A 12,571-nucleotide genomic window follows, 5' to 3' on the forward strand; every position below is an offset into this window, starting at 1 on the left:
CAAAGAGATGAGCTTGGCTCAGTTCACACAAATGCTCTCAACCTGGACGTGGTCCCGACTGCTAAGAGGCCAGGCCTTTGAATGGGGCACATCCAGGCTGCCATGGGCTGTGGGATGGCTCAGTCCCCACCCCACCCCCTCTTCTCCTCTTTGAACCACAACCTTTGTTTGTGCTGTGTGCGGTGAGGTCACTTGGCCGTGGAGGAGGAACCAGATTGTAAACATGGGAGCCAACTTGAGCCCCAAGCTGCACGCCCGCCCCGGCTTATGAAGGTCGTTCAGGTGAACAGGTATATGCTCATTATTCCTTTTTTTAATTGAGGTGAAATTAATATGATGTAAATTTAACTGTTTTAAAGTGTGCAATTCAGTGGTATTTAGTACATTTACAAGGTTGTGTAACCATCGCCTCTATCTAATTCCAAACATTAAAAAATTTTATTTTATTGCGGTAAGAACACGTAACGTGAGGTCTGCCCTCTTAACACTTGTTTAAGTGTACAGCATTGCTGTTGACTGGAGGGACAGTGTTGCACAGCGGATCTTAGAGCTTATTCATCGTGCTTAACTGAAACTTTGTGCCTTTGATTAGTAACTGCCCGTCTCCTGCTCCCCCAGCCCTGACAGCCACCATTCCACTCTCAGTCTATGGATTCCCCATGTAAGTGGAATCATGCAGTATTTGTCCTCCTGTCACTGACTTATTTCACTCAGTGGACAACTGTAATGTCCTCAAGGTTCATCCATGTTGTAGCATATTATAGAATATCTTTTTTTAAGGCTGAATAATATTCCATTGTATGTGTATACCACATTTTCTTTGTACAACCATCAGTGGACATTTGGGTTACTTCCACCTCTTGGCTCTTGTGAACAGTGCTGCGGTGAACATGGAAGTGCTAATATCTCTTTGAGATCCTGATTTCCATTCTTTTGGATAAATACCCAGAAGTAGGCTTGCTGGATCATATGGTAGTTCTATTTTAAATTTTTTGAGGAACCCCCATACTGTTTTCCGTAGCAGCTGCACTGAGTTGCATTCCCACCGACAGTGTGCAAGGGTTCCAATTTCTTCACATCCTTGCCAGCACTTGTCTTTTGTTTTTTTGATAATAGCCATCCTGACAGGCATGAGGTGATATCTCACTGTGGTTTTGATTTGCATTTCCTTGATGATTAGTGATGTCGAGCTTCCAAAACCTTTTCATCTCCCCAAAGGGAAACTCCGTATCTGTTAAGCAGTCGCTCCTGATGCCCACCCCCACCCAGCCCCTGGTAACCACTAATCTGCATTCTGTCTCTGTGGATTTGTCTGTTCTGGATATTTCACATAAATGGAATCATACAGCTTGTAACTTGTCGTTCTGGCTTCTTTCACTTGGCGTAATGTTTTCAAGGTCCATCCATGGTGTAGCATGCTTCATTCCTTTTTATAGCTGAATGATAATATATTGTATAGAGATACCACATATTGTTTATCCGTTTATCAGTTGATGGATGTGGATTGTTTCCACTTTATGGCTGTTGTGAATAATGCTGCTATGGACATTTGTGTACCAGTATTTGTTTGGAGCCCTGTTTTCCGTTCCCTTGGGTATATACCCAGGAATGTAATTGCTGGGTCATATGGTAATTCTGTGTTTAACTTTTTGGGTTTAATATTCTGGAATTAGATAGTGGTGATGATTGCACAACATTGTGAACGTACTAAATGCCACTGAATTACATATTTTAAAAGGATGAATTTTATGGTATATGAATTAAATCCCAATTAAAAAAAAAAAAAAGGAGCTCACAAATCCTGAAGTAACCGTCTGTGGAGTCTGGCTTGAGTCCCATTCTTTGCTCTGGAGAGCCTAGAGTCCTGCATGGCCTCGTGGAAGCCTACCGGCTTCTGGGGGGGTGGCACGCTGGGCCTCAGCGTCATCCTGGTTTGGGGTGGCAGGTGGGTGCTGCCTGCCCCCTGCCTTCGCTCATTCCAGCCCTTTCTGGCTTCCAGACAAGAGGTGCTCACTGTGGAACTTGGTACCCTGGTTTTCCCTCCCGTGAAGCGGGCCTGTGGGCAGCCAGCCGGTGCTGACCTGTGCACCCGACCTGCCTCCCCACGGGAGCCCTCCCCCGTCCTACCTGGCGCCCCGGGCGCCGCAGGGCTCAGCACCATGGTCTCTGTCCTCACAGGGCTGCAGGGCCTTCTGCTTCTGAGGTGGCTCGGGGCCGAGCCCGGCTAATCTGTCTGCCTATTCTCCGCGCCGCACACCCGCTTCCCCTCGGTCTGTGTGTCTCTGTCGGTGCCGACCGCATCCCTCTATCGTTCAGGCCCAGCACCCAAGGCGTCCAGGGGCCTCCGTTTCCCTCACGTTTCAGAAGGGACGTGTCAGGTGGTCCTGTTGGCTCTACTTTCAGAGTGGGTCCAGGGTGAGCCCTTTTCCTCGCCTCCCCCCAGTGCTGGCCCCAGCCTCCCGTGTCACTTGCGCTGCCGCAGTGACTCCTGACGGGTCTGCTGGCTTCTGCCCTGTCCCTCGACAGATTCTTCTCACACAGCAGCCAGGGTGACCTTGTAAGAACGTAAATGTCAGGTCAGGGCACTTCTCTGCCCCAAGCCCCCAGTGGCTCCCCATTTACTCACAGTGAAAGCCAGAGTCCTTACAGTGGCCTCAGGACACCCCCATCCAATACCCACCCCCTCGCTCACCTTGCTGCACCTAAAATGCCTGCCTCACGGCTCCTTCCACACACTGGGAACACCCCACCTCAGGGCCTTTGCACGGCTTTCCTCTCAACCTGGGATGCTTTTCCTCCACAGAACCACATAGCTTGCCATGTCGCTTCCTTCAGCTCTTTCCTCAAATGTGATGCCTCCCTGGATACCCTGTCTAAAATGTCATGCCTCATCTCCATAGCCCTTTTCTTCCTTATCACCTCCTGCTATGCCATATATTTTACTAATTTGTATAGGTTATTTCTGTGTCTCCAGCTGCTGTGTACAAGGCAGGAATTTTTGTTCTGTGCTGTCAGTGCCTAGAACAGTCCCTCACACATAGCAGGTGAAATTTTGTGGAATAGCTGCATGAAGAGGGAATGATTCAGTCCATTTTATAGATGAGGAACTGAGTCTCAGAAAGGCTGACTATGGGGGCCTGCCCAGTGGCGCATCGGTTAAGTGCACACGTTCCGCTTCGGTGGCCCGGGGTTCACGGGTTCAGATCCCAGGTGCAGACATGGCCCGCTTGCCAAAAGCCATGCTGTGTTAGGCATCCCACATGTAAAGTAGAGGAAGATGGGCACGGATGTTGGCTCAGAGCCAGTCTTCCTCCGAAAAAGGAGGAGGATTGGCGGCAGTTAGCTCAGGGCTAATCTTCCTCAAAAAAAGAAAAAGGAAAAAAAAAGAAAGGCCGACTATGAACCCGGTCTCGTGACTCCCAGGCCCAGTGCTGTTTGCTGAGCCATAGTTTCTACCTTCTTTTCCCTAATCCCTGTTTCCAGGGACAGCCATTCTAAACCTCGTGGGCTGGAGCATTCAGATTTCCCCTTAGGAAGTTCTCCTTGTTAGCTTGAGAGCTGTGGAATTGGCGGTTACCTCCTGGCATTTGTGTGGAAATGATGGTAAGAGCCTGCCCTCATTTGTTGAGCGCTCCTTCTGGTTGCTGTGCATAATGCTACAACCTTTGGAAAAGTAATCTACTGTAGTTTTAAAATGTGTCTGCCTTTTTATGTAAGCAGTCTGGATTTTAGTAGCCTGTCCTAAAGAAGTGCAACTACAGGATGTAAGGCTTTGTGTGCAAAGATTTTGTGGCAGAGACCACACTGTCTCCTTTCAGTTCCTTGTTCTTCCCCTTCTCAGGGCATTTTCACGTCCTGTCCCCTCTGCCTGCCGTGCTTTTTCACATGGCTGAAACCTTCCTGTTTTTCAGATATATGGCATAGGCCTTCTGTGACTGTCTTATCTAAAATATGTCCTTTTCCTACCTTCCTCATTTTCTATCTCAGCATCTCAGCCCCTTGTAACCCACATCACAATGTATACAGTGTGTCATTATTGTATTTCTTTGTGGACTCCCTCCCTACCTCCCTCTCCTTTTCTTCTTTTGTTAGAATGTCTGCTCCACAGGCGCCAGGACCTGCCAATCTGGTTGACATGGTTGATACTTAGTAGCTATGTGTTGAGCGAATAGTGATACAATGGAATGGCCACTATTGAACAGACAGGGGTGGAGTTATATGGAATTAACTGGGAGGGGTGTTTGTGGTGTTCTGTTAAGGGAAAAAAGCTTATTGTAGAAGGAAGCTTAGGGATAGGCTTGGAGGGGGATTGGAAGGGCATAAACATTTTCTTTATACGTCATTGTTTGACTTGTGACAGTAAGTACACCTTTTGTTATAAAATATGTGGTCAACCAAAAAGTCAAAAAAACAAAAAATCATATCCAGTCAGAGGGAGCATCAGGATTTGAACCCTGGTCCTTCTGACTCCCAGCCCATGTTCTTACCCAACACCCAACACTTCTCATGGCCTTTCCATGTCCAGCTTCACTCTCACCTCATTGTAGTCATCGGAGGAAGGCAAAGGATGGGTTATTAGCTGTTTGTATTTGTTTTGTAAATCGAGATATAATTTGCAGACAGTAAATCAGGGCATGATTTGATGAATTGTTGCGGATCTATCACCTGTGTAACCCATACCCAGATCAAGATACAGAGCATTTCCAGGGCCTGGAAGGGTCCCTGGGGCCCCTTCCTGACCCTCCCACACTCTCAAGTGGTCACGCCTCTGAGTGCCTTCCCAAGGATCAGTCTTGCTTGTTGTTGAACTTTATGTAAGTGGAATGATACAATATGAGCTGTTTTTATATGGCTTCTTTCTCTCAGTGTAAACCCTGTAGGATTCACTCATGATGCATGGGTCTCAGCAGTTTGTTCTTTTTCATTGCTCAGTAGTGTTCCGTTGTGTGGTCGTACCACAATGTGGTCCTTTTTTTCCTGTAGATGGACTTTTGCCTTGTTTCCAGTTGTTAGAGATTATGAAACAAGCTGCCCAACACTCCCCTGTCTTTTTTTTAATTGTAAAATATAGCTACCATAAAGTCTACCTTTTCAGTGATTTCAAATTGTACAGTTCAGTGGCTTTAAGTCCATTCACACTGTTGTACAACCGTCACCACCGTCCACCTCCAGAACTTTTTCATCTTCCCAAACGGAAGCTCTGCCCAGTGACCAGTAGCTGCCTGCTTCCCCTCCCCGGCCCTGGCAACCACCGTTCTACTTTCTGTCTCTGTGAATTGGACTGCTCTGGGTGCCTGCTGTAAGTGGAACCATACAATATTTGCCCTTTTGTATCTGGCTTGTTTAAACACTTAGCATAATGGCTTCAAGGTTCATCTATATTGTAGCATGTATCAGAATTTCATTCCTTTTTAAGACTATAATTGTTCTTTTGATCACATTTTAAAGGCACCTCAGAATTTTGGGAGTGAGTGAGTGGGTCAGCTTGATGGTGGTAGTGGAATAAATAATATTTATTCACATTTGCTGGGTGCCAGCCCTTCCCCTGTGTTGTCTCATGTAATCCTTACCACATCCCTATGAAGCAGGTTCCAGTATTGTCCTCATTTTACAGATGAGTGAACTAGGTTCAGGGAAGTTCAGTAACTTGGCCAGGGTCATGCAGCGAGTCATTGGTCACCCCAGGTGGGGTGCCCACTCACCTGACTGCACCGCCAGTGCTCCGTGGTCCCGGCCCTGCGCAGTGCCCAGGCTGGGTGCCGGCTTTTCTTCCCTCAGCACCGGACTTAGAGCCGATTCCTCGAATCCTCCTCGTCACCTCTTGGCGGCTGATCGGAGCCGAGAGTGGAGCTGATCAGTGCCAGCTGGCCCTGGGGAGGCCGTGCAGGGGCCCTCCTCCCTGGCCCGGGTCCCCTCTGGGTCCTGGTTTCTGTTGAAAGCCCCTTTATGGTGCAGCTTCCCTAGCTGGGCAGGGGTGGGCCTGTGGGGACATGGGCCTCCGGGTCCCGCACAAGGCTGGCAGGGGCCGCCTGGTGCAAGGCTGCCAGGGCCGGATGTCGCTGTTGGCAGGACTTTCCCTGAACAAACGACTACCAGGAGCTTTGGGATCAAAAGGATAGATAAACAGGAAGAGGGAGAAACTTGAAAATATTTTCCTTCCCCTCCTGCGCCCCGGCGCTTTCTCCTGCTCTTCCCTCGGCCGCTGAAGGGTGGAGGTGGCACAGCCCTCCCCCTTCCAGAAGCCGCCCGGAGCCCTACGAAGCCACGGCTGTGGGCCTTCGGTTCTAGGGCTCAGGGTTTGCTTTGCCTGGTGGGTTGGGCTGAGCCTGGCGTTCAGGGCCCGAGTGTGAATCTTGGCTCCGCTGTTTCTGTGCCGTGTGGTCTAAGCTGATTCGCTCAGCCTGTCACCGGGTCAGAATGGCCATGGTCCACAGCTGTAGGAGTGTTGGGGATAACACGGTGTGTGTTCGTTCGCTGCATACTGGCTGTGGGTGCTCAAGAGGCGTGTACGGGGTTGTCTCAGTTGAGCCTTGCAGCCCTTCGGAGTGGGCATGTTACTGTCTCCATTTGACAGAGGGGCAGCGCAGAGACGCTAAGTGTTTCTGTCAAGGTTACACGCTAGTGGTGATAGAGCTGAGGCTCACACGCAGGTGGGGTGTACCCAGCGCCCTGCCAGTTCATCGTCTGGCGCTGGTACCCACCTCGGCATGTGGTACTGTTGGTACTGTGAATTCCTTTCCCTTCTCTTGTACAGAGAAACTAAGTTGGTTGGGGTGATGGGGCAGTAGGGCGAGGCCTGCGGAGCCTTGGGCCTTAGTGGTCCCAGAGCGATATCTAGCCCTTGCTGAGGTGCTCCCCGCATGATACCTCCTCCGTGCAGCCTTCTTAGGGTGACTCATGGCATCGTCCTGCCTCTCTCCTACTGCCCCAGCCTGGGCAGCACATCTCACCCTGCAGAGCAACATCCTAACTCTCTGGCAGGGCCCCAAGACACTCGGGGTTCAGGCCAACCTCACCCCATCCTCTGTTCTGGCCTCACAGTAGCTTAATAGTTCCTAAGAGCTCTGAACAGTGCCAAGCATTTCTCTCTCCATGCTGTTCCCTCTGCAGAATGCTTTTCTTGTCTGTCAAATGATGATCACTTTTCAGGGACCACCTCAGTAGCCTCCTCTTCCAGGAAGCCTTCCCTGACTTCCTGACCCTCTCCCTCCTTTGTGCAGCTCGGTGTAGCAGGAAAGTTCCTGCAGTTCCTGCCCTGTTGTCAGCCTCTCTGAGTCTCACTTTCCTCATCTGTGGACTGGGGATGATGGGAGTCAGGGAGAGGAGAAGGCCTGGATTCTCCTCCTCTGGCCTATGTGGAGTTGGCCAGGGCCTGGTGAAGCAAGGCCCTCTTAGGGTTAACTCCCTGCCTTGCCAGGGGCGGAAGTGAGGAGGACAGAGTGTGAAATGAAGTCACTTCCCCGCCTGGGGGTCTGCCATGTGCCTGGCCTTCCGCAGTAAATCCTGTTTCCTCCTTGGCCTCCGCGTGCCCACCCACTTCTGGCTCCCATGACCCTGAAGGTCCCAGCAGGTGGGGCTCCCGATGGAATGTTGGCCTGTCACTCATCCGGCGAGGTCACTTCCTGTCTGGGTCAGCTGTCCTCCTTTCCTGCCACAGCCTTCCTCTCGGGGGTTTCATGGGAATGATGGGTGCGGGGTTCGAGGGAGGCTGCCCGAGCTCAAGCCCAGTGCCAGTGCCCAGCCTGCGCTTCACTCTGGGGGCACTGAGGCCCAGGGAGGGCGGGCACTTCCCTCCAGGCCACGCTCCAGGTGTGGGGACTCTGGCTGTCCCCTGGGGTCGCAGTTCTGAAGTATGAGGTGCGGACGTTGCTCAGCCTTTCTGGGCCTCCATTTCTTCTTCTCTGGAACCTGGGGGAGCCTGTGTGTCAGATGTGCCCCAAGCACTGACCCGCTCAGGGCTGGACATCCATGACCTTGTTTAGCCCTCATTCCACTGCAGGGAAACTGAGCCTCAGGAAGGGGCCCCGGCCTCGGGTGGGGACAGAGCCGGGAGTCTACCCAGGTCTTTCTGACTCCGATATCCTAGTTTTTCCACAGGAAGCTGTTTAGCTTTCCATTAGCGACAACTCAGGAATGGCATTGCTCCCCTGTCCTTTCCTGTGGGTCAGGGTCTCCTTGGGCTGTCAGGTTGGTACGGAACCATGGGTACTGGCATCAGAGGCTGTCCTGTGTAGGTCTTTTTCTCCTCCTCTTTTTTCTATCAATAGTATATGTTCATTCTGGGAAAATCAGAGAAAATGCAGGTGTGCAGGAAGATTAGAAACATCAGCTGTGATCCCCCTTCGCAGCAATAGCCACAGTTCACCATTAATGTTTTGAGATTTGTCCTCCCAGACATTTTTCATGTGTGAATGTGTGTGTGTGTCTGTGCTTGTATACAAGAGCCCGCCCTCCTATTTATGGAGACCAAACTCTAAAATACTATTTGGTGTCTTTTTTTTTTTGATTAAACATACAGTAGGTATTTTCCTATGTCAGTCAAGAAACTGCCCCTTCTTTCTTGTGAAACTTTTAAGTTGACATTTAACATTCACAGAAAAGTACACCCATCACAAGTGTACAACTTGATGACTGGCCCAGGGGAGCACAGCCTTCGGAGCCTCGCCCAGCTCAAGGAACAGACTCCTTCCAGCACCCGGGGCCCCTGGGCCCCATCACCAGCCCCATTCCTCCTCCAGAGTTGACTTCTTCCTGGACTCCCAGCGCCGTGGACCAGCTTGGCCTGTTTTTGAGTTTTAGATAAATACAGTCACACAGTATTCGCTTATGTTGGCCTCTTTCACTCCACATTCTGTTGGTGACATTCATCGGACCGTCCGTCCGTTTTAATGACTACAGGATGACGTCCATGGTACATTCGACTCTGACTACCGTTGATGTGAAAGATGTTTCCAGTCTTTGACTAATGTAAACAAAGCTGCAGCAACCACCTTTGTCGCCATATCTTTGATTATTTCCTTTGACTCAATTGATGAAAGAATTGCTGGGTCAAAGGGTTGCACATTTTTAAGGTATTTTAGAATTATTGCCAGATTGGCCTCCAGAGAGCCGTGCCAGCTGACATCCTGCCAGGTGCATAGGAGGGCGCGGATGCCCCACCCGCCCTGACTCCGGGTGTTTCATCCTGCAGTACCTGTGATCTGATGATAGACAACACGTGGCGTCTCATTGTTTCCAGTTGTTAAATTACAAGTTAGAGTGAACATTTTTTCTGGGCCATTTGTATTTCTTGTCTCTTGGTTATTTTTTTGTTTGTTTTTGATCTGTTTTAGTCTCAAGATGTACTTGTTTTCTCATTTGTTTGAAAAAAACACTCTACATTGAATATGATAAATAATAAACCTATGTTGAGAATATTTTTATCCAATTTGCCATTTGCCTCGTAACTGTGGTTTTGCTGTGTTGGTTAGAAGCTGACCATGTTTTTATAGTGTCATCTACTGAGATTTAACTGTATGTCTTCTCAGGCATTTTGTGTAGAAATTTCCGCCCTGAGGTTACACAAATGTTTGCTTGTCTTCTCCTTCACTTCTGCGGTTCCCTTTGTGGCACGCCATTGTTCCTCCTTCTGCGCTTCCCTGGGAGCGTGATGTCAGGTGAGGGACCGCTGGAGCTTAAGAGCGTGTGCTTGGAAGCTTTCGCCACCTGTGTACCCTTGGGCAAGTTACCGGACTGTGTGCCTCAGTGTCTGTACCTGCAAAATGGGAACCATGCTAGTAAACACTAACCGCAGTGTTACTGCGAGGGTTAAATCATAGCTATTTGCAAACTTTTTAGTCTCTGGACTCTTCCCTTTACATTCTTAAAAATTGAAGACCCCGAAGAGCTTTTGTTTATGTGGGTTATATATATAAATCAATATTTACCATATTAGAAATTAAAACAGTATATTTAAAAACACATTTATAAATTCGTTTAAGAAATGCGAATGGTAAACCCATTATATGTTAACGAAAATAAAATATTTTTCTGAAAAATAACTGTTTTCCAAAACAAAAGCTAGAGTGAGAGGAGTGGTGTGGTTCTGCAGTCTCTGGAACGTCTGGCTCAATAGGAGACAGCTGCATCTCCTGTCTGCGCCTGCGGCCGTCTGCTGGGATGGGTTGTTTCCCTCAGAGTGTGTGAAGACAGTCCAGCCTCACACAGAGGTGGTTGGAGAAGGGAGGAGTGTTTTACTGGCCTGTGGATATTTTCCTTTGATACTACGTAGAAATTCGACAAGTGATAGTTTCTTAAGGGTTAGTTGAGGGGCCGGCCCAGTGGCGCAGCAGTTAGGTGCACATGTTCCGCTTCAGCGGCCTGGGTTCGTCAGTTTGGATCCTGGGTGTGGACATGGCACTGCTTGGCACGCCATGCTGTGGCAGGCATCCAACATATAAAGTAGAGGAAGACGGGCACGATGTTAGCTCAGGGCCAGTCTTCCTCAGCAAAAAAGAGGAGGATTGGCGGCAGATGTTAGCTCAGGGCTAATCTTCCTCAAAAAAAAAAAAAAGCTTAGTTGAAATGTAGAATCCAAAAGCATATCAATGAACTTTTCGTCTTTCGTAGTGAAACTTTCGTATTTCGTATTGGACTATGTTGTGATATGAATGGATCTTTGATCCAGATGTGGTTTTGTGACATCACACATCAGTCCTTGGGAAAATACTGGCTCACTGAGCTGTACAGATCTTCCAAATGTGGACACATTTCATTTCCTCACACCCCAAAGTTACGCATGTTAACGTATCACCATATCACTGCCAAGTCTTTATGTTTTGAGAAGCGGTCAGACTCACAGTGGCTGATGTAAGTTTTCCAAAATTCTAATTTTTCCCTTGAAAGCTCAAATTTTATCATTGGCAACAAATGCTGCCCGTTGTTTTCTTGAAGAGACAGGCTTACTTTATTAATTTTTGAGAAAATTTCTGCCAGATATCCAGCTCTGAAAAACCATCATTTGTCCGTTGGCTGTTCTTTCAAGTAACAGTGGTGTCCTGGACAGAGCGGCTGGTTCAGCCCACAGCTCTGGAGGGCGTTTCCTCCAGACCCCTGTCATATCCAGGAACCAGCCCAAGGGCACGTCCCATGTCATCACACAGAATATTAAAAAGACGTGCGCTCACGGGCTGAGATTCGGTGAAATTAATCAGTTTTACTGCTTAATCAAGGACATTGTTAAATGACACTGCCCTATTTTGTCACTGTGAGTGACGACCAGTCCATCTGGGGCCAGTGCTGTGTCTCTGCTGAGCTCCCAGCAGTTTCCCCTGCTGCGGCTTTTGTTCCATCAAATGTCCTCACAGTGAGAAAAGCAATGATGTCTTAGTAAGTGCTGAGAATGGTTTGGACCTTGGGGACCCCTGGAAGGTGTTGGGGACCCTGGGGCTCTGTGGAGCATGCTGTCAGAACTGTGGATTAGATGATAGGCGAACGGCCTTAGCACAATGTCTGGCATCTCTTGGAGTCCGGGATGTTTCACCTGCTGCCGCAATTACCTTCTTCCCCAGCATGCCTGAAGGAACACAGTGGGGGAAGTGGGGATGCAAACCATTTGGGGTTAAAAACTCATCCTTTGTGATTTCAAATCCCGTTCAAGGTGCTAACGTGTTTGGTCCTCAGGAGTGAGTGAGGGGCCTAGGGGACTTTATAGGTGCCCCATTTTTCTTGCCCTTTTGGGAGACAGGGAGGGCATGATTCAGTGGGAGAGACCCAGGGGTCTCAGCCAGGCAACCCTCCTGCATGGGTGGGGTCTGCTTCTCAGACAGGGGACCCCTCAGAGTCACCCTCCTTACTTCCTGGCCCGAAGGGGCCCCCACAGCCTCTGGCCTCCATGTCCCTTCCTCATTAAGCTTGTCAGCTTCGTGGGACGCAGGGGTCAATGCTCCCCTCCTCATTTTCTATAAAGCAATCAAAACAGGGCTGTATTTATGGAATGCCTACTGTATTCTGGGCCCTGGGCTAAAAGTCTGCTCGTATTTTCTCATTTATGCTCATGACATGGACACCTGCAGGGTTGATTTTTTTGTTGTTCTTGAAAAATCTTCCCAATTTTGTTCATTCATGTGGCTACTTTGTTCCAAGCACTGGGATGCCGTTGAAGGCCAGCCCCAGCCCCAGCCTGGTGGGCCTTGTGGGGGACGCCTGCGGTGGGATGCGGTCAGTGGGGAGGTTAAGGAAGCCTTCCTGGGGTAGGGAGTGGGCGTGAGGTGGGCAGAGGGAGCGAGCATGCCAGGAAGATGTGGGATGAATGAGCTGAGGCTGCTGTGTGGTCCTCAACCTTCACCTGCTGCCCGGCAGAAGAGACAGTGGCATCTGTTCTGTCGCTGGAGGAAACTGACTAGGTTGGACCAACTGAGCGATGGCCCAGCCTTGTCCTTTGAGCTATTGGAAGGATTTGCAAAGGTGCAATTTCTCCCATCCATAAACTGCAGAACACTCCACGCCCACCTCCCTGGTCTGCTAAGATGTACCTCTGCTTTATTATTATTTTTGTTATTGTAAATTGTTTGCAAAGGCCCATTACTATTAT

General features: G+C 49.3%; 1 protein-coding gene across 13 annotated transcripts in view; it reads left to right on the plus strand.

Annotated features, from left to right (window-relative positions):
* Positions 1 to 12,571, plus strand: part of PALD1 (phosphatase domain containing paladin 1) — a 96,095-nt gene that overhangs the window by 27,756 nt on the left and 55,768 nt on the right. The window contains exon 1 of one of the 13 annotated variants that reach the window (XM_044756480.2): positions 200 to 290. The exons of the other annotated variants lie outside the window; for them this stretch is intronic. The gene's annotated coding sequence lies outside the window, so the exon portion shown is untranslated. Of the gene's footprint in view, positions 1 to 199; positions 291 to 12,571 lie in introns of those variants that run through there. 13 annotated transcript variants of the gene reach the window in all.

The sequence above is a fragment of the Equus asinus genome, chromosome 2 (assembly GCF_041296235.1).
Source record: "Equus asinus isolate D_3611 breed Donkey chromosome 2, EquAss-T2T_v2, whole genome shotgun sequence".
Classification (NCBI taxonomy): domain Eukaryota; kingdom Metazoa; phylum Chordata; class Mammalia; order Perissodactyla; family Equidae; genus Equus; species Equus asinus.